This window comes from Halictus rubicundus, chromosome 13 (genome assembly GCF_050948215.1).
Source record: "Halictus rubicundus isolate RS-2024b chromosome 13, iyHalRubi1_principal, whole genome shotgun sequence".
NCBI lineage: Eukaryota > Metazoa > Arthropoda > Insecta > Hymenoptera > Halictidae > Halictus > Halictus rubicundus.
In genome coordinates this window covers 14,038,013-14,064,438 of record NC_135161.1, presented here as the reverse complement: position 1 = coordinate 14,064,438, position 26,426 = coordinate 14,038,013, and the positions used below count along the sequence as shown (strand labels likewise).

Sequence of the window (26,426 nt, the reverse complement as noted above, 5' to 3'; positions counted from 1 at the left end):
GCCACTCGTGGTCGGTTTTCCGCGCGGGCCAGCATATTTCGCTCGGCGGAACTGCGTTATAATTGTTCCGTGAAAATTCACCGTGTAAACAGCATTGATAAAGCGGCTCCGCCTCGCGTAAAAATAATGCACGACTGATTGTGAATGTAACCCGTGGCCTGCTTATGAAAAATGTTTGCTACGAAACGCACGCACCGCGACCCGACTTTTAATGGGGTCCCGCGACCGGGTAAACGTTCACGGGACAGAACCGCCTCTGATTTCGATGACCGTCCCAGGGGACTCGTGATTTTCTCTTGCAATTGATTTGGCTACTCTTTCGCCATATAAAACAATTTTTATATCTTCGCACATTACGAATGAAAAAAAAAAAAATAGCCGTTCGTCACAATTTCCAAGAGAATCCGCGAGAGAGCTTTCGCATTTTTCCGAGAGAAGAAGCTGCACCGCGGCGCGAGCAAAGAATAGGCTCGCGTTACAAATGAATCACTCGGCTCGCGCACAAAGTTTCATAATTCCCCGAATCCCCGGGTTCCCCAACTTCGCTTGTAAGTTGCCCACGGGATCCGAGGACGTCGGTACACTCGCGTCTCGAAATATAATTTTTTCCCCGTATACAACGGGCCGAGTTCCAATTTCAGTCGAACAGCTACCTCTGTCAAGTTTCTTTTTACGACTCGGGAAGATTCCGCGAATATTAATATCGGCTTCTCCTATTTCCCCCTCCCCTCCCGTCTGCCGACCCCTTTCGAAGAAATAAATTCGCCCGATGGCTGCAGGGAAGAGAAGACGCGAATGAAGGGAGATAAACGGACGTGGATCGGCGGCCGGCTTTTCGCCGGCACGATGGCGAATGGGCCGAGCGCGAGCATTATAAAGCACGCCTACAGGATGTGTATTAAAAGTTTTCGCGAAGTTTATGAAAAGCGGAACCGGCGCGCGCGGGGGGAGGAACGTAATTTAACCGATCTTCCGTTCGTTCGAGCTTTAGTCGTGTAATTTTATCGCCGTCGTAAAATTTGTTGCGCGAAGCTCTCGCTTACCGGACGATATGGAAACTTTGTGTTTTAAGCTGCACCGTGCAAAGAGACATCGGTAAACTTCGTTACCGGGCGCTGCTTTTATCGACGCCATCGACCGTTCACCTTTGTTTTCCCCTTTCTTTGCCTTTTCCCTTTTCTTTTTTTTTTAATTCTCTCTTCTCCCTTCTCATTCTCCCTCTCCTCATCCTCCTCCCCATCCGGTTTTCGCTCTACGGTTCGTTCCTTTTTCGAACTTGTTTCGCTGCCAGAGATATATCTGCGAACGGGGAACTGTTCTCTCTGCTCGTTCTAATCCGATTGTTTAGGAGATCAGACTGCGATTTAATTCGGCTCCGAACAGCTTCTTCGCTGCTCCACCCGGGAGAGAGAGAGAGAGAGAGAGAAACACAGTACTACGATCGTTTATATTGCACGTAGACCGGGCTCGTAGGTCGGTAAAAGCTTGCTGGGATTAATCCTCTATGCTGCGCTTTTAATTTTTGCACGATGCACTGCGATGACGCAACATGAAAAAGCAACGTTCATTTTTAAAGTTCCCTTTACGTACACTCAGTCTCGCAATAGCGCGATTTAAGTCAGAATCACTTTTCTCGTGAAACCAACGTGCTTCAGTTCCTCTGCCATGTCAGATGGAATTTTGATAATTAACAATCAAAAATATTGGGCGAAACATGAATGGCTTAATAATTCTGCTGACAATTTCTCAAACTTCACTTCAGGAAACCAGAAACTTTTAACTTTTTCTTTATGCAATCCTGTAGACTTTGGCGAGGGAATGCCGAAAATCCAAATCTCAGCGGTAGGTATTCGCCGGTTCGAAAATTATGCAACTCAAACTCAACGATCCGGTGACAAAAGCGACGTGTCCCAACAGAATGGACAAAAAGCTGGCTGATTTGTTTATTAACTTTCCCTGAACTTCGCGATCCGTCTCGAAACAGGTTTGCGAGGTCCATTAGCACCGGAGGGTAAAACTGATTTTTCTATTTTCGGTCGCATAAACAAAGCATCGCGCGGCGCACAAACTCCGGTCGCCATACGCTATATACATAGTATAGCGAGTGGTGCACGGCATAGTGACACCGGATCTGAGAGGTTAAAGTGCGAAAGCGGCCGAATCTCCGGGCGTGCCATTCAAATGACAGCTGAAAGGAGCTCAGCAAAACAGCTAACTTCTATTGAGCTGGCGTACACGAAAGAGTACTATGCCCCTGTGATTTATGTATAACATGCGAAACCCATTAGCGGACGAGAAATGCGAAACACGTGGCTTCTCTCCGCTTCTCCTTGTGTTTCTGATGTTGGTAGGAGAGTCCGTTGCATCCGCGAGAGAGAATCTTCGCGCAGTTTCGAATCAGGATCGGGCTTAAACAGCTGCAACTGACCGCACAGGTTCAACAAGTTTATTTGTGTTGCGACCTGCGGTTGAACTTTCGATCATTCAAGTTTTGTTTGCTATTTGCGCGTGACGCGCCCGCTAAGATGCTCAAACGACCATCCCTCAAAAAGGGACAAACTAACAGGAATTCCGGACCCTCGAGGGACGCTGCCTGAATTTAGTGATCGTTCTGCTTAATCGCATGACAATTAGAAAAGAAACTCTGCTTCGAACAGAGCTGGCTATAATTTCCGAGGAAAAAATACCTTGGCTATATCGAAAAGAAGCTCGATACTTTTCTTCTAAATAATAATTTTAGAAGAAGTTATCAATTGTGTCGACTCAAATAATTTGCTACATTATCAACGAAATTGCCGACTGAATTGCTTATTAGGAGTTGTTGAAGTCGTAAAGCAAATAATCAGTTGGAAATGTTCGAAGAATATCATTTTGATGACTACCCTCCTGGCACTCGTAGATTTGCCAGTTGCATATTCCAGGAGTTTTGATGGTTGTCCCATAATAACAAACCGAGTGTAATTCGAGTGTACCGTCACGATGCTGGTCGGCAATCGGACCGCAACGCTGTGTTACCGCCATTTTTTAACCGTCAGAACGTGTAGCTGCTTATTTTCAGATAAGTATGCCGAATAACCACCGTTGGCCTAAATGCAAGCCTGTAATCGCCGACGCGGAGTTTCTCAACTTGTCGAAAATCTCTTCTAATAGAAAAATAATCTGTCAAACATTGCGCAACAAAAAAGTGAAAATAGTAAATAAACATTGTTCCACGCATACTTGAACGACCAACTTTCCCCTGTGAGATTGACAAGCGAATGTTTCCGCGACTGTAATTTCGCGGCGAGAATAGAAAAGAGGGTCCAAAGCTAATTACTTCGACGAAAAGAATGAACGGAAAGGTAGAAACCTGTTTCTCGCTAATTGTAAAATCGCGAGCGCACGAAAAACAGGTGAAACGGATATGTAAACGCGCAGGTCAGACGTTAATTGATCGAGGGAGTAATAAAGCGGTGTGTGTTTATTGTTACACCGGCGCAACGGAAACAGCTAATGGAATCGGTTCCACGGACTAACATTGACGTTAAGAATTACTAAAGCGAAAATATGGTTAAAACAGACGGCGGGGAGGCTGCGCGAAGAAATACAGCGCATTTTTATGCGTGTGTTTCATCGTTTTTCTGCGCTCCGTACGGCCAGCGGGGGCAGGGGACGGCACATGTTATAAAACACCGTTTACGTCGGGGCCATCGTAGCACGAGCGGAACGGCAAGCTGTTAATTTCGAAGCAATTCTTTCGGCGTTCTCCGCGGAGAGAATTACGCACGACGTTCTCCGTTGCAGAAATTACAAAGCGAGGCGAGCGCGCGCGATTTAACGGGAAACGAGATTAGATCGGAGAATTATTTTCACGCGCCGGGACGCGTCGATCGCTGCACCGTGATTTATCGCGCGAAACGACGAAACGCGTCCATAAGCGAATTCGAAAAGTAATATGGAAAATTACTTTTGTCATCGTCGGTCAATTTATTAAAATACCTGGCAGAGATATTAAAATAAGCCCGGTGATACGCCGCCGCCTGATTAATGGATTTTGGTCTCGGCATCGAAAGCTTCCCGGATACTGTCACGTGACTTTATGTTGTATTTCTGTTATGATAAATATACCGGAAACACGTCCCCACACCGGACCGTTGCATAATTCTATTTCCCCGGTTTCTCCATTTTTTTTTCTGCCGAGAATACCGGCGTCCAATCGACAAATTATGAGGCGTTCACCGTGGCCCAATTAAGACTCTGACATAGATAATTACATTAGAGGAGTGCTCGAAACGCTTTGATCCTTGTACACGGAAATTGTCGTAAATTGTACGACGTTGATCCGCGACGAGGTTCGCAATGAATTTCGGCTGCCGGAATTCCCGTCTTTGATTAAATTTACTCTGTCACCTCGGAGAGCGGGAGTTTTGAAGCGTTTTACGGATGACGGATAGGACTCCTAACGGATCCAGGAAACGGTGTCCTAGATCGTGAGGGTTTCCATTGAGATTAGCAGTTATTGTACGCGAGACCCCCCTCCTCCGTCGGTACAGTCTGAGTAAAGTTAATTAAAGTTAATGATTGCAGGCGAAGTTCGTTCGAATTTTCCTCCATCGATAAGCCTTATCTTGCGCTTATCCTGCGGCGTCGAAACAAAAAATTCGATGATTAATTGAATAGTTTTTGCGATAGACCATCTTACAAGGAAAGTTGAGGAAGTCTGAAATTCAGGAAATTATAAAACTTCGCGTGCAAGTTAAGTAACTTATAAGTACCTGATTTTTTGTCCGCGGCAAAGGGTAAAATCTACGAGAAGAATGCAGAAATTTCTTTCTTGTGGATTGTCTCGAAAATTTAAAGAGGCTTCGCACCGAAGCTTCTATTATTTAGAATTAATAGGTTACAGTAAGCAAAGTTACGTTAAGACGTTACAATAGATTCTTTCATGCTTTAATGTTTAGTTTTAATATTTAAGCGGTTACCACAGCGAAAAATTGAGAACATAAGTACACCGTCGTTTATATTTATACACAGTTATAAATAAAGTAGTAAAATCCAATCGATGCGAGTTGGCGCTATGTGCAAAAGTTCACCGCTAACCCAGTTCCACTTTTCCGCTGAGGTTCTGCGAAATAGCGTTTAATAATTTCTATTTATGTTAATGCTTATAAATAGAGTACAGATCGGAGTTCGATATTGTTTTCCTTTCACAGTAATTTGACACGTGCTGATAATGTACCGATAGCTGACATAAAGTAGATAATACCATGGCAACAACGAATTCAAATGTAAATACAAATATAATTGGAAAGCCTTAAATAATTGTGACTTGCAAGACAGATAAATTAAAAAATTCGACATGTCTGCTCCAAAATTTATGAGATCTACTGGACGAGCAGGAAGACCTAATTGAATAGGACGTTCGATGGAAACGCGAGGCAAAATGAATGTACACTCGTGTCGTTTCGTTTGAAAAACTTATTTTACGATCTCCAGAATCGTTGAAACGTTCTACAGTCGCTTTTAAAGTTCATTTAACAATTTATACGCGATGTCCAAGCTTCGGAGGATCGTTCTCGTTAACCTCTTGCAAAAATCTACTGAATATGAACGTTATGCCCTTATTTTAGGTAGAAATAAAATTCCATTTTAAGCGTTCAAGTAAACGTGGGCATGCAATAAATATATTTCGAATATTGAAAACGCGATGAAGTCTACGACACTGTTAGCATCAAGACCGCTCGCGCGAACGTCGAGTATAAATAAGTTTCAGGATAGTTATTATTATACACCAGGCGATCCTGTTGATGGACGCCTCCGCGTTCAATCGTGTTAGAAACTAGTGGACGTGTTACATCGCGATCGCCCTCGGGGTGGCGTAAAAGTAATAACGAGGTCGAATGTTGCGAGTATAAATCAGCCGTTCGAAAAAGCTCTGTCCATGTGTCGAATCGCGATTCACGGTTCTATCGGGACCGCGGGAACACGTTGAAACATAGTCGGGAAGACCGTGGGAAGGGAGAAAAAAGGGCAGCCTCCCTGAACCGACACTTCCATTCGATGGAGATGAGTAAAGTATTGACCTTTCTCGCCGGTCTAACGCGAACGGAAGTGCCCCCCGGAGGGCAATGAAACAAGTGGTCTTTTCAGTTACCTTTAATTATAATCCGAGTTTTAAATTGCTCGCGAGAACTGGAACGACTTTCGATTGTTGCTGGTCGAGCGGAGGAGAGAGAGAGGGGGGGGGGGGACCGCGACATGGTAGTCAACGAGTGGCAAGAAAGAGAGGGAGAGAGGCTTTGGCAGGGGATGCTGGGAAAAGAAAGAGAGACGAAAAAGGAAAGGTGCAAAGTCGAGAGCCCTTTGTAGCAATTTTCGCACCTCCCGCGCGCGGAAAAATTCGAAGCGGAAAAAAAGAAACGTCTCTCTTTCTCTCTCTCTCTCTCTCTCTCTCTCTCTCTCTCTCTCTCTCTCTCTCTCTCTCTCTGCCCGAGGAACTTTGCCACAATTAAACGTTCGCGCATAGCGTTCGAATGGTTACGTGCGCGCGCGCGTTCCAGCCAGCTTAACCGTGAAGCGGCTAATCGAGCACTTTCATCGATAATCGCTACTCCGGTGACAAACGCTTCAAGCGTTGCCGTCAAGTGTTTGGGGGAAAACACGCGACGCCGAGCTAATAACGCGGATTATTAATAAAGGCGCGAGCCGCCTCCGGAGATCGATCTTCTCGACACTTTTATCCGAGCCGTGTGCCGGCGATGACGCCAAACTGGCTAATGACCTCGCGACGCGTTCGTAGTTTCTCTATTGCAAAATATTCAAGCCCGTCTACAATTGTCTAGACTTTCTATCCGAAATAAACTCTGAGCCGAGAGCAGAGAGTTATTATCAGACTGCGAATATTATTCATTCATCGTCGGAACGTGTGATACCTCAAACGGTGAAATGTTAAAAGGATTCTAAAAGTAATAAGAAAATAAGTAACAACTGTTCGAAATAATTGATTTCGCACCGTTATTTTAAATGAAAAATAATACCGATTTATCCGAAGTAATAGCAACTTCGAATATTATTTCGATATTTCTTCGTCAAACCTGATAACCCGCTGGTGTAATTCTGAAGAGCAATTGCACGATTGCGTGAAATGAAATAAAATAATATTTCAAATAATGTTATCTCACAACTGCCCAGGTGCCTGGGTCTGGAATCTCGGAGAGCCCGGAGCACAGAAAGGGCTCTGCCCTTCTTTTAACACGGATTAGCATGGTTTTACATAGCGCCTCGGAGCGCATTGTCGCGGGGTGTACTCGGCGAATGCGATTAATTCCGTCCGAGCGAACTCGATGGTGTTTCTGAATGGCTCGACGGCGGCGGCGGCGGCGGCCGCAAAGCAAAGTCGACGTACCTGAATCTAATCGACATGATTCGACGGCGGGGTCGCCGTTGGACCAGCCACCGGCAAAGATCCCGCGTCTCGTTCTTGTTCTTGTTCCAGTCTGACAGCCGTTGGCTGTGTGCAGACACGAGCCGGCTGGGGTGTACACTTGACGAGTGCTCGTGCTCGTGCTCTTGCTCTTGCTCTTGCTCTTGCTCGCCGACACGTCTGTTTGTTCGTCGGTTCTCCCGCTTCCCGTTTGGAAGTTGGCTGCTTTAATTGAGTCACTTGTGTATCGCGCAAGGCGTTTTACGTACGCAGGCAAACGGGTAGTCTGGAAAGTTTCTGTCGCAGTAAGTCTTCGGCCCGAGGCGTTTCCTGTTGCGAGGCATGCCGGTTCAAAGAGACTGACGCCCCGAGAGTGCTTCACTCGCTATTTTTTCCCCCACTCTCTCTCCCCTCACTCTCTCTCTCTCTTGCTCTCTTTCTCTCTTGATGGCCGACCAGTCTCGGAAGAAAACTTTTCCTCTTTTAAAATGCTTCCTGTCGCTACGACGCCGGGCTCCTTCGGCGAAATTCTGGGCCCGGCGATCGACACCGTCCCAGGCCAACGAAAATCCTCAAAATTCAAAAAAACAGAGTTATAATTGGTCGAATAGAATTCGCAGGATCGGTTCGCGGTGGGCGATGCAACATTAATTCCAAGGGGAAACCGTCGTCGAAGTAGAACGACACCGTGCACGGTCAGACGGTAGCGGCGTTCGTATCGGTTTCCGAATAAATGACGTATTCAAGCTAGCTTATTGTTAGCCTGCGGGCCGGGTTCGGCGAAGAATGGTGTAATTGATGGTGGTAAAACTCGTTCATTAATATCTCGGTTCTTGAACGGAATAAAATTTCTTTCACCGGCGGTTTCCGATTCGTCGGTGTCGTCGCCGCGGAAACGGCGAACGGCAGCCCGGTTGACAATGGGGCCGCAATAAATAATTGCCGGGCCGGATGTAACTGACAACGAGTCGACACGTTTTCGCCGCGGGAAGACGTGGAACGAGAAACGATTCGAGGAACGTGGAATCGTCCGGGATCCGCGGAGGGAAAGTGACTGATAGGTGTTAATTACGACCCCTTAACAATCAACCGCAAAACAAGGACGGTAATCCATTAGGAATTATGACAGCGACCGACTGGCGGGACGGGGGCCGGATTAACCAGCCACTCGGAATTCACCGGTGTCGTTATTAGAAATTCCTCGCCCCACGGCCATTATCCTGTATATTAGTTTGCGAAGCGTACGTCGCGTCGCGTCGCCGCGGACAGACACGGAATCCTCGGCCCGTAGTATTCACACTTAACCAGATTAATGGCGGAGGATGCTGATGGCCGAAGCATTCATTATGCGGGGCCCCGAACCACCGTGTATCGTGCCGTTTGACCGAATCCCTGTAACGCCCGCCGGATTATTTAATTCGAGACGACATTCCATCTTCCACCGTCCTTGTCACCGCGTTCGGACCCCCTGGCTGCCACGCCGTCTCCGCCGTTTCGTGTTCGCCTAAACGTCATTATCATCAACAAGGCGGAACGCGTGCACACAACCCGTCTCTCACAATCTCGCGACGAATTCCCGCACTTTCGCTTTCCACGATCGAAGCGGAAAATACCGTGAAATTGAACGCTGAATGCGACCGGATTTCTAGCGCAATTAAATTTCCCCCGGCTCGACGTGATTGTGTTTGCGATCGCTGGGGACGGGTTCTCGGTTTACTATAGATTTTACTATAGATTTTTTAACGCGTAGTTCCTTGAACAGAATTTATAAGAATTTCTTCTATCGAAAGCCATTAGTTGACGTTGTACAGTTTTGTAATTTTCTAAAATAAATAATCCCGAGTTCGGTGGTTCAACCGACATAGGAGATAGGTTTGTTTCCAGCAGGAAAAATGTTTACGGTGTCAGAATAACAACAATCGGAGAACCGTAAAAATAAGAGAATTCTTCTGCCCCGTGTTTCCCTTTTTCCCCACGTACTTCATACAGTTTAGTTTACATTCACTCTGTCCGGAGTATTACAACTATTGATATTAAATTTCGCTGGAACAACAAACAACAGCTATTTGGTGTACAAACAATCCCGCGAAAAGATCTGCAATACATTAAATCGGTATTACGAGTTGGCACAGACACGGCCGTCGGGAAAGTAGTACGAGTCGGCGCATGGTCGGCCGCTGATACAGTAGTGAGCGGCAGTAGCGCGAGCAAACACGCAGGCCGACGCAAGCTAGTAGTACAGGTGGGTGCGGAGCCGCGCTTCGACAAGTAGTATTAGACGGTTTGTGTCAGACTACCGGAGCCAGCGCCAACGGCACCGCTCAAATTACATTTCCTACATTGAACGTGGCTAACGCCGTTAATTAAAATTTAATAAGAGATTAAGATTAAGAGTTTTTATCATATGTCTTGGGATCTCTTTTTAATCATTTAGTTTCTCGAAGACGCGTTTTCAGCCCAAAGTGAAACATTTGGAAAAGCGAAACAGAATGGAAAAGCGATTCGCAATGCAAACGTTTGTTTAACAATAAATCGCGTGCGCGGCGCAAAGCGAAGAAGCGACGAGCATTTATCAGGCGTTTAACCAGCGAGCAGAAGCCACTGGCACGGGGAAAAAGGAGCAGGATTTTACAGGCCGATCGGCGGACGATCGCGCGAAATCCGAGTGTGATTAATTACCAGCAAGGTCGAACTTTTCCGGGTCGCGGCGCATTTTCGTGGCTGCGGGCACCGGCGGTTGCGAAGCGTTGACTCCGCGGCATCGATCACTAGCAAATTAGATGGATTGCCGTGCAATATCTTAATAGTACAGCCGATCAGAGTATCCCCCGGCCGAGGACTTTCTGCACGCGTCGGAGGAACGTCAAGCGGCCTTCGTCGTATTTATCGTGCCGCCGATGAGCCCGTGCATGAACCGTGAATTCCATTAATCAGCGAAATTAACAAGACCGCGGGGCGGGGGGCGATAGGCGGAGGCTCGGCAGAGGGGGTTATCGTTTGATTAATTACGCTCACGCAGCACTTTGCATTTATCTCGGAATCTGGCCGTTCGACCCTTGATATTTCCGAATTACGACAATTTCGTGGCGAGCGACTCGGTTCGGTTCGAAGTGCTGCCGACGCAATCTTCGTCGAAAGGAACGAACCTGTCGAACGGAAACGACCGGTCCCGCAGTATTGGACAAGTGTCGGGATGCCCGTATGGATCGTACGAAATTAGCCGGATTACCCTTACGAGCACTTAACACGATTGATTCGCTCGAACAAGATCTCCTGCTCCGTCTCACCCCGCAAACCCCGCTATTCTCAGCTTGCGTCCCTTTCATGGCTCCCCTGCGAGAAGGAAATACTGCAAGCAGTGACTACATCTCTGAGAAATTCTGATTTTCCGAAGCTTTATTTCGTTTCGAAATAATCTGAGCACAGTGTATTTAGGTATCTTTGTGTATATACCCGTGTGCTTTCTCAAGATGATGCATACACACAGTATAGACAATATATACATAGCTGCACCATCTGCGTATATTAGCAAATTTGTGTTTGGGTAATCAGAATTGAGTTGGAGACATCATTGATACATACACAGGATAGCGTTAGTTCTAGGTCCGAGCATTATGATACTATTATAGTTCACTTAACTCTCGTCAAAATAGCTTCTCGTAGTTTTGTTTTATTCATTTTTATTTTACTCGGAGGTTCGGCCAATTGCGTTTCGTTTACATTCTCATATTCGAAACAAGTATAATCAAATGACAGAACAGCCATGAAAAATTTTGCAATGTCGAGCGTAGTTGGGTTCAAATGTTTTCTATTGTCTATACGCGACGAATTTTCTGTGTTCGAAATGTTCGCTCGGTAATTTCATTGCGCGTGGTGATTTTTGTCGTCCGACAATAAGGTTACTCTAATTATTCGCTTTATTCATTTTCTACTGTGCCAGCAAAACTACTCCGTTCTGGCTGTTTTCTATCGCTATTCGTTCGGTCGCTGCAAGTAATTGGTGAATCGTACTGATTGCTTGTCATTTTTCCTCGTCTTTTATACCGTTTTCGTGAACTGCCCGACAGCCAATCAGCGCACACCAATTGTCGCTTTGAAACAAAGTCAACGCACGGTATTTTTCGAGCGCTGGTACGCAACGGTGAATCCAGCGTTACCGGGCTCGAACTATTGTTAAGGGGGTATTCTAGTCTGGAACACGATATGTTAGATTAACTTCGGGATTTTTTTTTTATACTGTATAACTACGAAACCCTGCCGGATCGAGTCATTGTTAGGATATTTTTAGATAGAGGGAAAATAGGAAACACGAAAATACCAACAAAATATAACGCAGAAAACAAGTTCAGTGTATCATTGGCTTGAAGAAAAATAAATTAAATATGTTAAGTAAGTAATATACCCCACTCGATCTATAGAGGACCCTCAGAAACCGGGTCACCTAATGAATTAACAAGTAAAAAATCCCGTAAATTCCCTTTAAAAAAAAAGGAAATCAGTGTCAAATCACTGATTCCATCCTCAACCTGTGGGAATCGATGCTCTCGACGCTCTAGGGAGAAAAAATTCAGCTCCAGGGGGGGGGGGTGTCTCGGTGGCGGTCCACGTGCAACTCCGTTGGCTGAAAGTCCAGCGACCGGGGTGAACTCGATTCCGCTTTGCCTCGGCAGGTGAAACTTCCCCTTTAAAAGGTTTTTTTCGCCGGGAGTTTGGTAACAGCGGCGTATTTCGAGGGTAGCCACTCCTCGGTCCCCGAGCCGGGTCCCTGGCCACCCTTCGGGCTCGCCACTTTTTAGCCAACCCCTAACTGACTCTCGTCGGTTTTTATCCTGCAGCTGCGATACTCTTTCTCTCTGTATCTCTCTCTCTCTCTCTCTTTCCCTGGACCGGTGTAAAAAAAAGTAGTACGAGCGAAAAGGAAGAAGCGGACATGAGCGGGTCGGGCCGGGTCGGGTCGGGTAAACGCATTTAGATACACACACACACACACACGTAGACGTGTGGTCGGTACGTGCAGGAACGTCAGCTTAGGCACGCGGACACACGCGCATACGTGTAAACAGTCTAGATACAACACGGTCGGATACGGTGAGCACACGTATCGACGGGCCTCACACATTTTCACCTCGTCCCGGTCGATAGAGTACTCTCGTGTACATTCGGGATCGTAATATCGCGACGGCGGCGGCGGCGGTGGCGGCTGCAACGGCGACGACGTTCCCATAAATTTTTGCCAATAGAATAATTCCCCGGCGCGTTATTCGAACGAATTCATTTTACGAGCGTGTTCCGTTCTACGGGGGCCGGCGGGCTTTTGTTAGGGAACAAGCGGGGGCGGACGTCTAATTGCGCGCACGCTGGAACCGCGGTAAAATTCGGGGTTCTCTCCGTGCGATATCGCGATTGTTGTTCGGTCCCGCGGCCCCGCGAATTAGCGGGAATTATGCACAATAACTTCGCGAATAGTATTTTATCCGGGCGCGATTCAACGAAATGGATTTCACGGGCCGCGAAACCCGTCTGAAACGCGCCGCGTCGCCCCGCGCTGCTACGACGCTCGGAATCCGCTCGGGACGCCTGGCAGGCACGCCTCTTGTTGCAGCAACTATAATATAATACTACGGGATTCCAATTTCGGTGAAACGAATTTTGATTCCGCGCTGCCAGGCCCGAGAACCGCGCGATACACGTTTCTTGGCCGCCCATCCGACGATTCTATCTGCTAATCCTTAACACGCGAATGTTGTTGCACACTCGGTGCGTAAACAACAAACTTCCGCTTCACGAATGCGTGGATATTAATCGGGGAAAGCTTGCTTGTCAAAAACGCTGACAATCGCACGCGTTTCCACACGCATAACTTTTGAACTAGCGATCTCCTAGGATTGAAACTTGGATTTTCGGGATTTTCTCGCCAAATTGGACAGGACTAAAAAAGTTAAAAATCTCTGGTTTCCTCGGGTAAAGTTTAACCAAAAATTGTCTTATTAATTAAAATCGAAGTCCGGGTTATTAGTATTATATCGCGTACAGCGAGATTTGGATGAGGCACGAAATCTAAGAGTAATAATAAAAATGGTGGAACTCAATAATGAGTGCTTTTAGCGTGAACGGCGGAAGGGCGACATGTTAATTAGCAATTGCCCCAGATGGAAACAAAGTTAAAACGAACGTTGGGTAATTGATAACTCGATTCAGTGGCCATCTCGAAATAAACGCGACACGTTGTCCCCGGCCGTTTACGGTTCATCCGGCTGTCGTGTTTCAAGTCACCGCCACCTTTTATTGTCCCTTACAAAGGGACATCCATTGTTGCCGAATGAAATTTCAGTTTGGATTTTCCGCATTGCCGGAGTACAGATCGGAGTCCCCCATTCAGGAGCGGAGGCATTCAACGAAAAGGGGATGCGTGCGCGCGATTGCGGCACCGGTCCATAAATTGACGTCCAATCGGTTCACTAATTACTCGATCGAGCCGTGTTTTAAAAGCGGCGGCCGTTACGAGCGATTTGAGTCGGTAACAGGACGAAAAAAAGAAGGCCTGTCCGGCAACGTGGCATTTCGGTATCAATTGGAACACGGGCTCCACTTTGGCTCGTTGATCGTACCTGCTACTGTAACGAACGGAACGGAATTGAAATTTGCATCTGTGACACCGGCCGCCACTTCGAACGCCGAGCAAGGGTACGCGCATCATTCGATGCTGTCCACGCCAATGTCCTTTTCAATAACTTCATCGCGAGTCTAACGAACACATCCTGCCGAGTTCTCATTTATTAGAAAATATAAAGAAGAACAGAAAAATTGCCAATGCGTTAAATACTCAAGGAGAAATTAATTTACTCGGTTGTGCCTGCGACAGTCGGAGAACAGAATATATACAGAATATAAAAATAACAGTATCCGAAATAACAACTAGAAAATACACCGTCTAATATATGCAGTCGAGGGGCGGTGGTGGGTGGCGGGGAAAAAAGAAAAGCGGTCGCGGAACGAGCAATATATCACCGTGCGAAAAACACTCGTTTCCACCGACTTCTCGAGTTCGCAACGGGAAAAACGTTCGCGACGATGCAGCTCCACGACCGATAGGGGTTGGCCAGGGGGTGAGGGAGGACGGGGATGGGAATGAGTAAAAAGCGTCTAGAAGCTATACGATTTTCGCGGCGGTTGATTCGACACTTCGCGTTACGGGGAGACGGAGAACGCGAGGAAGAAACGGGCAAGTTGCATCTACACTCGAACTGGGTCGGAAAAAGTATTTGTACAGGGTGTTTCAAAATTACGTGTCGCCACCACCGATCGAGGGCTAATAGTTTGATTGGAAATACTGTAACAGTGTGCCCAAGTTTTTCTCATAATGTACAGAACTGAAGAAGGTAATGGGACTTTAAAAGGCTAAACAAAAGGATGCCACAGTCGGCTAATGGTGAAGCAGCGCTCGTAAATAAAATATAAAAATGTGTAATCTTGCCTGCTCGAAACTTTTCGTTCGTGCTTTCTCGTGTTAGTTTATGATTATGTCAGTTCGTGCTCGTGCTGTTTGCTCCAGCGGATAAATATTAAAATACTTTAGGTTTTTGATGTTCGATAGCGCCACCACTTAGTCGCAAAATATTTCAATCTTTATCTCTGCCGTTTATGTGTTACCCGTTAAATACCAGCATTTTTAAGCATATTTTATGCACGCCTAAATATGCGCCGGCACGTTATCGTCGTGAGAAATACACGGTTTTATAAATACAAGCTTTCAGAATTTAAAATTCGTTTTCACGAAGCCGTGAAATAAAGTAAGAATCTGTTTGTTTGGTACTCGATAGTATGCTATTTGTCTTGAAAATTTTCAGCTTCTTCATCTCTTTTCTATTTTATTCTATTCTATTTATTTTTGAAATTTTCGATCCTATTCTATTCTATTTATCTTCGAAATTTTTAATCGCGTTCCTCTTTGTTGACTTTGGTTCGTTTTATATTCTACCCGATTTTATTTATCTTCAAAAGTTTAAACTTTGCTCACCTTTTTTCGGCTTTTATTCATTCTATATTTCATCCTATTCTACTAGCTTTTCCAAGAATTTTTAATTTTATTGTTATCCTTCCTATTCACCCCCTTGCACAATGCAGTTGCTACGCCAGTGTGCTTTTAAAAATGTTATTATTCGTTGTATTGCATTGAGATGTTGTCCGGTTAAAACAATTTTTATCATTTTTATAAAAGTTAATTGATCAATTAAAAATACAATAACAATCACTCGGAATCCTTTGTTGTTTTTTGTTACACAAGAGGAACTTTCGAAAGAATGTTACGTGATGCAAATGAAAAAAAAAAACCGGTAAATTTGAATAATCCCTGTGCGCTGGTCAGAAAACTTGTTTTATCGAAATATTGTTTTAATTGAACGAAATTTGATACTCGATTCAGGTGAAAAACCCTTTTTATAACACGATTGTGATACGTACACGTGCGCATGTCAAATGTTGGCACCAAATTGATTCGTAAAATTTCGTTCTGCAAAGTATAATTAAAAGTAAACTTTACTTTCGGTCCAAATTGATCCGGCCGATGTACGCGGATTATATCAAAACGTATCAATTTACCGCAGTACGGGACAAATTGATATTGCTGCGAGACATATTGGAAGCGTATCGGTATAATTCGTAATAACTGTATTTTTTATAAATCCAGTGTTTTCATTCTGCCAACGTAACAATTCCAATTGATTTCTTTCTTTTTAGTTTTAGCCCCCGTTTTAGCCCCCGTCCTCTTAAAAAAAATTCTAGTGTCTAGCCCCAACTTCCCTTCGGCTCCATATCAACGTTCCCAGAGTCCCCTGCTTGATCTTTCAAAGCGCCCTGGGAGTAATTGCATCGAGGCGGCGATACCTCAGAGATATTGAAAGTATCGAGTTATTCGTGTAGGGTGATTTATTCGATCCGGTGGACGACGCGTCTGCTGACCCTACTTTGGGAAACAGCGAGCGAGCGGCCGAGGAGCCGTGTATTTGGCAGCGTGAAACATCGTCGTTGGCCCTTTGGAATGGCTCGACGGTGGTACGAAACGACTGAAGGGAAGGTCAGGTGGGTCCGTCGGCGGCGGCGAACTCGAAAGCCCGCGCGGTGGATGGCCAACGGCGCAGTGGCGGCGTGGGCGGAAGAAGAATGGGCGGACGGAAACTGCTGTTTCATCTCCGACTCCGCCAACTTGGCAAGACCGCCGCTCTGTTTGCTTCCTAATTACGAATGGGAGAGAATAAGACGCGCGCGGGCGCGAGACCCCGTGGGGAGAGCCAGACTACGTAAGAACCTCGGGGACGAAGTAAGAAAGCGCGGGCCGCGGACGAACAAAGACGAAAACCGAGGCGGGCCCCCGAACGCCGAGCTACCCTCTGCTCCACGAATTAAGATTCCATCCTGCGGTCGAGTTTTCTGTGTGCCTTGCAATTTTCTGGTTAACCCGACCGTTCTTGCGGCCTCTGCCAACACTCTCTCCTCTCTCTCTCTCTCTCTCTCTCTCTCTCTCTCTCTCTATTTCCACGGATCGACGGATTAACAAGTTCGATCGAGCATTCAGCCCGCGAACCTCGACCCGTTGTTTTATTAACAATGATAATTGGTAGGCGAAACAATAGCCCGTGATTGACTTGAAGGCGTTTGTTTCGAAATAAGGAAATCCTCTCTTCTTCTTTCCAGTCGTTATGAAATAGAATGATGCACACTTGATGTATTACAGCGAAAGGTTTGGCCAAGGTCTTTGACTATCTTAGCGTCGAGATTGACGATCGTCTCGGGACTTCCGGGTCTAGTCAGTGTTAAAATGGTCTCCGGAGTCGCGAAGACTCGTCACCGCTAAAGGCATGCTACGCAGTCACCGCATTGTTTGTCTTTGCAAATTCCACGACGCACCAACTATGTTGTCACGGAACCACCGCCATTTTGCCGGAATGAGACGTTCCATGGGGTGGTCGAGGTACCAATTCCACGAAGTGCTCGTCCCCGTGACACCAGAATACAGTGTAAACGTTGCCATTAATGCTCAGAATGCCGACATTCTATATGACGTTTAGGTATTTCATAAAATACCGATTTTGTACACATACAAACAACGCGATAGAAAGACTACGGATTTTGTGAGTAGTTGAAATAAGAGCAGAAGTTGAGGACAATATCACATAAGTTTCAACTTATTAAAATTATCATGAGAATAATTGTATTTAACACTATGTTTACGGGACCCGTCAAAATGACGGGTTCTAATATGTTTAATTTACGTTTATTGAGATTGTGAAGATCCATCTACGTGGAATTACTCAACAAACTTATTTCCTTAGGTATATATTATTTCAAAAATGGCTGAAAACTTGGATAGACGCATCCTTCTTATTTTTGTAAAGTAATGTAAAATACTCACTCTTGATGCTCCGTAAACCTAGTGTTAACTGTAGTTCTTACTTTTGTTTATTCGTTAGCTTAAACCGAGAGCTTGTGCACAGTTGTTTAATGATTATTAGGGAACAAATAAATTGCCAACCCGGGGGAACGTGTTTTCGATGCGGTGTAATTTCGGAATATCGATTGGAGAGACTGGTGGTCGACATGCGGCATCGGATGTAACATGGCTGACGTGTCTGACCATTGATTACCTCTTCCACTAGCTTTAGATACCACGGTATGGGTTTGTTTCTATTTTTCATCCTTCCGCTATTTATTGTCCATCCAGCCATCTATTACTACCCTGTGCAGTGGGCAAAGCCTGTTACGGGGAAAAATCACACAACCACGGATATTTACAATCAATTACAGAAGTAGAAACAGCATGCAATGGACAGGCAAGCACCACCAAATTGTAAATCAATGGCGCGTAACACGGAAATATTGAATACCGATTTTCCCCCGGAACGGAACCCGTACGTGGAAAAATTTCATTCTACACGCCCTACTTACTTCTGCACGAGGAGTCACCATTCTTTCGGTTCTACCGCTGTTCCCGACATACCTCGCGCACAACAACTCTCGTAGATTCCAGTTACTCCCAGGACCAGCGTGGCACAATTTTTCGAAAATAAAGGGAACAGAAAATTATTCTTTCGAATACTTTTCGACGAACAAAACTGTTCCTCTATTAATTTCTCTGCGCTGATAAAAGGCAGCTCGTTAACTATTCCCTGGAATTAACATTTCAAATAATTACTATGGAGTTATTATAAACCTTTCATTGAATGCACTGCATTAGCTTTTCTACTTCAACAAAATTGTCTAACCGTTACTGTCCAAGAATAAAAGTTCATACCTACGTCACCCGTCACTTAATTAAAATATTACCTGTGTCCGACGAGTGCAACTATCACTGCTGCATAAATCGCAGCGTGTTATAATGTCATTTCTATTTTCACCAAACCGTCTGGGACAAAGTGTCAAAAATAATACCATATTGACCATACTGTTAGAAGTAAGCGTGTCACGTGCAACGTTATGCTTTCCAATGCTTAAGAGGGACAGATCAAGTTGCGAAAATTATGGACTCGTCCAGGTATAATGATCGCTCGATCGGACTATTTTCACGCCGCGGTGACTTCGGTGGCGCCGGAGCCGTCGCTTCTCGATCGTCGAAGAAAATCGTTCGGCTCGGCGTCGATCTCCGTGACGCGTTTCCAGGGGAGAATCAATTGCAGGTAGCCGGTATCGCGGTAACACCGTGTACCGGAACAATTGGATCGGAGAATGCAAAATGGACGGTGGCTGCACGTGGAATCCCCGTCGCGGGATTTCACCGGGGCCAGATACGATTACTTGGCCGTACACCGGGGAAAAAAAAAGAAAGAAATATCGCTCTCGTCCTGGCCAATCGTAGTAATTGCCGGAGGGGAGGCCGGTAATGCAATCCGATACATACGAGCCACTTTTCCCGGTTTTTGTCAGCCGCGGCAGAAACCTATTGCAGTAAATATCCCGGTTTCCCGTTTGCGCCGTTACCAATTTTACAGGTCGCGTTCGACGACAGTCCCGGCACCGGTGCCGATCGAGGAGGACTCGTAACGTAGATCCCCATCGTTTACGACCCTAATAATCCGTCAAAATTTATCACGACTCATTTGGCACGGCCGAAAGGGAGAAAGAGAAAGAGAATGAGAAAGAGAGAGGAGGCCCGGTTTTACAGTTTGCCGCCCAACGGGATCCCCGGACCAGGGATGTTTTATTGCGTCCAGCTCTTGTAACGCCCGGAAATATTGCATCTTTATTGTTAAAAGACGGACCGGACGGCCGGGCCGGCGAACGAGTATCGGATGGAAAATAAATCTGATTTTATCTGAGAGTTCGCTGCGTTACGGGAACATTTTGGTGAAGATTTACTCGCAGCACGGCATTTTTATGGGGCTCTTCGCTTCGAGTCACGAGCAGCTTACCGGGGGTACATCATGTAGGCTTAGGGAGCACCGGTTTTCAAATTTTCTTTTCTCTCCGGCGTTGTTTCTCGCCGAGACGTTCGAACAGGGTGTTCAGCAACGTTTTAACACTCTTATCATATTATTTAACCCTTGGCACTCGAATGACGACTGTAAGCCGCCTATTTTACATTACTTTATAAGAATAACATGAATGTATCTATCAAAATTTGAAGCCACTTTTTAAAATGATATATGTTCAAAGAAATCAATTTGTTACATAATTCCTCATGGACGCATCTTTACAATCTCAATATTCGTAAACGAAAGATGTTAGAATCCGTCATTTTGACGGGTCCCGTAAATCTAGTGTGAAATTTGTTTGTATTTAATAAATTACTAAACACTTCGGTATTGTACGAGTAAATTCCATCATTTTCGTGTGTATAACATGAAAAAATAATATATAGAACGATCTAAATATTCTGGGTCCGAAGAAACTGTTTCCTTTTGGAGTTAAAACAGCTTCGAGTGCAAAGGGTTAATATATATAAAGGTATGAGGATTTTAACCAATCTTTGAAATAGAAATGAAAAAGTTTTAAGCTGACATACTTCCAGCACGGAATATCAGAACCCAGCGGAACATCATCATAAAATCATCCGTCTCTCATCCCGAGCGAGCGCCGCGAATAAAATAGAATTTTCGCTCGAAACGCCGCGTCCCGTCGGAAAAATAAATAAAATAAGATGAAGAGTGTATGACAGGCATAGAGGGAACCGTATTTCCCGGACAGCGGCCGTGTGCGGCGGACAGCGTGGCTCCGTCAAATTTTTATAATAATATTCTCCGTGTGAAAATCATGTCCCGGCGTTGTCGCCGATCGATCCCGGTGCGTTCCGCGCTCGCCGGTCGGTTCAAAGGTCGGGATTGCGAATGACGTATCAGCGACCGCGGCGTGCGAATCTAAAATACCTGGTAAATCCGTTATGAAAATTCGTCGGTTTTAATTAATTCGCCGGTGAAACGCGATCCTCGCCGAGGTATCGCTAATTCCGCGGTGAAATTATTCGCGGTACCAGGCTGAAAAATCAAATTCCTGCTCGAGGGAGAAAAGATCCGGGACGGAGGTAGCGAGGAGAGATAATGATCAAACGGCGTTCCCCCTCCCCGATCCCGGATTCCTGCGGATCCGCGTTCCCTCCGGCGGCGACTCTTCGGCAAGATTATCCGCGGATAATCTTGCCTGGTTTTTGCAAAATTCCGCCGATCCCCCTGGCCCCTCTTCGTGGCTCGTTCGAGAATATAAAAGCGGACGGTCAGAATTACTTATCCCCGGTCTCTCGGTTCCGTCCGCGGAACTTTTCGAACGCGCCGTGCACGTTATCTCGACGTGTTCAGCCGCCTCCGTCTCTCTCTCTCTCTCTCTCTCTCTCTCTTGCGACGCGACGTTTAATTAACAAAAAGTTCCCGTTAAGACCAGAAACTGGAGCGTCGGAATGGCAATTTCCTGGCGGAGCCCGGCGGTGGCCCCGGCCAAAGGAACCACGACGCCGCTACCTATGCTTCACATTATTTTGAATAAGGAACGAGGCGGGAGCCGAGCAATCCATTTTCCTCGCCGCGGTCCCCGGGGATACTCTATGGAATTAGAGTATCCGAGCGAGCGATGCTGCCCTCCCACCGCTCACGGACACCACCTTTTGCCTCGCCGCCCACCCGTGGATACAGTTTGCGCGACGTTTATACATGTACACAGCCAACCGACGACCAACCCTCACCGGCCTGTACACCTTCTGTCGGGCCACCGCGAACGTAATATCTTAAAACGCCGCCGCCGCCGCCGCACCGACCCGCCGTCGTCCGACGTTGGTCGACTGACGAGTTAACCGCTCCAATATCGTGACGGATTACGCGGAGAATTGCGCCAACCGTTTCGCCGACGATACACACTCCGGACCGATCGGCAACCGGTTGACCGATGTATCGGAAATTAGAGGCGAACCTGCGACTTTCACTCCCTTCTGGAAGCCGCATGCTGCTCCAGGGACCCTCGTGTACCCAAGGGAATTCTGAGGAACTTTTACCCAGACGTGTACCACCGTTTTCCTGATTTTAGTGTATACGACGTGCTTTGAACTAGTGACCTCCTAGGATCGAAACTTGGATTTTAGGAATTTCCTCGTTAAAATCTGCAGGATTGCGTAAAAAGAAGTGAAAAATTTCTGGTTTCCCGAGGAAAAGTTTAGCGGCTTTTCTTCCTGTATGATCTGGTTTGTGGTCGGCGATGATAGGGGTACGTAACGGAATGAATGGATGAGTGAATACTCGGTTTTTACGCATACTATAGAGCGGCGAGGCGGAAATTGCATATACATTCTCGGACGTACAAGACCGGTGGGTTGTTTAATAAACACTTGAAAGAATTTGAACGAAGCAGTCTCAGACGGTTGCGCTAATAAGCCGTGATATTGCGTTGCAACGACAAGAGCTAATTTTTCTTTTCTCTCTCTCTCTCACTCTCTGTTTGGATAGCAAACGCGAAAGGCCGGACCCGTACTTTTTCCGGTGAAATGGCAGCCCGGTTTCTTTAGAATTCGGACAAGCCGGGGGTTACGTCAGTCTTTAGCGTAAAATTCAGACATTCATGGCGTCGCGACCACTTCGCTTCTTGCTCTATCCGTTTCTAATTAAAAGGGCATTGCCGTGCTTCCGTGGGGCTGGTTTTACGGCACGACGGCGAATCGGGTTAAGTCCGCATGAATTTCTGCCGCGGCGTAGAACGAGAGACACAGAGAACGCCGGGAGAGCGAACGAGCGAGAGAAAGAGAGAGAAAGTGGAAAAGCCTGCCTTTTGTCGCGTGTTCGCCGTGTTCCTCAGGTCCGCCCGGTAATTACTAAATATCGTGCGAAACGGCGACGTGCTGGCCGTCCTGGGCGCATCGTGGCCGAGAAAATCAACCCAGAAGCGTTCGAAGGGCAAAGAGTAAATCGACTTGCCGACCAATTTTGGAGATTTTCTTCATTAGCCCACGCCGACGCTCCGACTTCTAATGAAAACTGAGATTATTTTAATTTTTATTACTAGCTTGTTAACTAAGGATTTCTCGGCGATTTTACTGAAAAATGACCTTGGAAAGTCCTCGAAGCTTCCACACTCAAAACAGCTGACATCAAAATATTTACAAGTACTTCAAATTTTGTCTGCTGAAACTAATACTATTGGCAAAAATCGAGCTGGTAATTATCAGACGGATCTGCATGTAAAAGTTTTTAAACAAATTTTTATCGCGTGTCCGTTTGAAACGAGTCTCGTTAAGCGAAACGTTTGTCTCCGTTGGAAAATGAAAAACTCCACATTCAAGTTTTAATCGCGAAAATATTTCGAGTGTCTCGCAAAGTTCCCCGAGTGCATTGAAATGTCTCTCGAGCGAACGGTTTCCAGCCATAAATGGCTTAGTGCGTTTTTTGTTGTTGTCTTTTGTAAGGAACGACGAGCTGCAGCGGGCAAAGCTAAAAGAAATCGTTTTGTTTCTATCGGGGAAGATTTCCTATACTGTCGATCCATTAACAAACCCTGCTACACTCCCGCGAACTTCGACAACCGCCTGTCCCCCCACCCCCGCTCCCCAACGAAATTTATTCCTTCCTCTTTCCGCTCCCCTCGCGTGCCCCGGCGTTTCGCCATTTTTCTTTTGTAACTTTCACCCCCCTCGTACACGGTACACCGTCTCGTTGTCGTCGTTAAACACAACGCGGACGGGCGTCCCCGTAAACGAGGGGCTCGGAGCGACGAGCCGGACAAAAAGCCGCGGTCGGCTATGACTTTAATTAAAAATTTCAAGTTTCTCGAGGCATTCCTCCGGCGCGCGGAGGGCGCACGCCTACATCTCCGAGGCCGCGGCACGGAATAACGAGGGCAAAGTGAAACGTATTAAAAAGTTTATCTTCGCTTTTTATTGTCTCCCCTCGCGGATCCCTTACGCTGTTAAAGCAACCCTGAAAAGGGAGAGGCGCAGCTTAGGCCGAGAAAAACGAATCTTCGATCGGCAAACGCGGGAGTTTTCCGGAAAAAAGGAACTGGTAATGTCTCTGATATTTGTGGAGAAATGCCTGGCCAATAAAGGTCCTAGTGTCCCATAGTTTCTAAACGCAAAATAGTTGAAATAGTTCAATCAGCAATCTCCACGAAGAAAATTTTGGAAAAAATATTCGGCGAGAAGGAACGGAGACGCGCGTGTGCGCGAGGCGAACGTTTCCCGAAAATTATTCAAGCCGTGGATTATTGATAGTCCTTCGATCGAGTACTTAATTAAGTTTAATGTTTACTCGAGCCCCGTCGGCTGTGTGGATCTTCCTGCGCCCGGCTGTGCAGAACAAATCTAATTAATTTTAACCTTGTAAACGGAATCTGTAACTTCGTCGACGTAATCCGCCGAGTTTGCCTCCACTTTCGGCGTTCGACATATTTGCCGATCCGTGGCCGGCCGAGGAGAAAGAGATAATAAAGTAATCATACGTATTTCCGAATCGGTTTCATCGGTTAATCGAAATGATTCGCCCGGGATTATTCGTCCGTTCGAACGTTCACGTTTCTCGTTCCTGGCCCTCGTTGTTCGATTTGTTTCGCCGTATCGGATGATACGATATCCGTCGAGCGGGGAAAAATTATCCGACGGTATCGGCGGATTTCGTTACCGAGATCGGATTTCCGTCGACGCCGTGCTGCGCCGCGTCGCGTCGGGAAAATTTGCCAATCACACGGCTCGTTAATGAAACCTTCCCCCGGCGCCCTGTTTATACTCCGCGCAACTCGAGGCAGCCGGGGTAAACGTCTTACGTCTCACGGTCTACGCCCGGCCCTGTAATATCACGTAGGATGATATCGGGATTAGCAACCGGCTCCGGGTGCGCACTACATTACACTTAGCGCTGTCAAATGGTAAACGGCCGGGGCGTTGAAAGTTAAGCGCGACGAAATTAGGGGATCGGCCCTAGGGTCGGCGAGGGTCACGGATCGGGAATCCAAACCCTAGAATCTGCACGGATTGCACGGATTTAACCGGTGTCCGGTTTTCGCGATCCTGGCAAGCGCACACTGAGCGTTAATGAGCGTTAATCCTCGGTTGAAAATATTCCAGCGAAACCTCGAATATCTGCCTAAACACAAATATCTCTTTCAGTCGCGATTCTGATCATTCAGCTCGTTGGAAACGAATGTCACATTTCATTCTGATTTCAGAAATCAAAGGAAACGTAAAAATGTTTGAAATTGAGCTGTACGACTTCTGAAAAAAAAAAATTAGCCGACGCGAAAAAGAAATTCTGGAAAAATTGAATCCCAGAGAAAATACTGAAAATTATTTTTTGGAACTTTTTTACGCGCAGGAAAATTAAAAAAGGGAATGAAATTTCTTGTAATTTGTATATTGTCATTTAGAAAAAGCAAGGAATCGTGCGAAGAAAGAATAAGCTTGAACAGGGGAGGTTGGGTGAGTCCGCTTGTGCAACCCCTAATCTCGGCGAGCTGACAATGAGTCATCCGTAAATGAGCACAGTCCGTCTATCGGTGGTACTGTGCGACCATATTGCAGAGGGGGGTTTTCCTGACACACTAATGAGTCATCCACGGCTCGGTACTCGTTCCCAACTGTACTACGGAAGGACATTCCTCGCGCGCTAATGAGTAATCGATACTTGATGACACCGTTCCGAGCCGCGTTATGCAGTAATTGAAGGACTTTGTAGATAATAGATAGAAGCAAAGTTTCGAGCAAGTTCGGCAAGCTCGCCATCTTGTGCAAGAAACTCTTTTCTAACGGAGGGATGAAAATTTAACCTATTAAAATCGGGAATACGGTGTGAAGTTTAGTTCGGAAGAAACGAGGCCGGGATGGTCACAAAGCACGCTGTCGGAAATTTAGTTCCGAAGACCATAATTCTACCGAAGTTAGAACATTTTCTGAATCATCTACACCTCGCGCGGCATACCGATAGCCTGCAATTTTTTAACCTACCGCAATTACCACAGGGATCAACACCGTTTCATATTCCTTAGTTTATAATCAATCGCAGTTTTCCTCCATTTATTAGGGTCACACAGAAATAATTTCTGTTAACGAAGCATTATTGAATTATCTTAACTACCAAAATTTCCGTGTCTGACAATTGACCGATCATCTTCAAACCACTTGATTAAGGATAATGTGTCATTGCAAATAATGGTGAATACATAATTGGTAGAGGTATAATTGTTGGCCCTCTTACAATCTAAATGGATATAATTTGTAAGAGGGATTAAAAATTAATCACTCTAGCCGTCCGGTATCGCGAGTATTAACGTTCAATAATTCATAATCTTCGTAAACGAAGTCGCTCATGGTCTGCTAATCGAATATAATTTTTCCCTTTTCTGTACGATCAAGGTAATGATTAAATTCCCGTTTATCGAATTACAGTGTTTCCGCGGGTAAAATTCATCTGACCGTAAAAAATCATCTCTAGCTATACCGTAATGTAAATTCATGGCTTTAAATTGATTTAAAATTTCTACGCTGAAATTACTCGAAATATGGCGCGAGGTTAATTAAATTTCCATTCCGCTTCTCGGAGTTAATAAGCTCAAATTATAAAAATGATCGGTA

General features: G+C 45.9%; 1 protein-coding gene across 2 annotated transcripts in view; it reads left to right on the top strand.

Annotated features, from left to right (window-relative positions):
* The window catches only part of Tmtc2 (Transmembrane O-mannosyltransferase targeting cadherins 2), a 299,505-nt gene that overhangs the window by 219,212 nt on the left and 53,867 nt on the right, over positions 1-26,426 (top strand). The window lies entirely within an intron of this gene.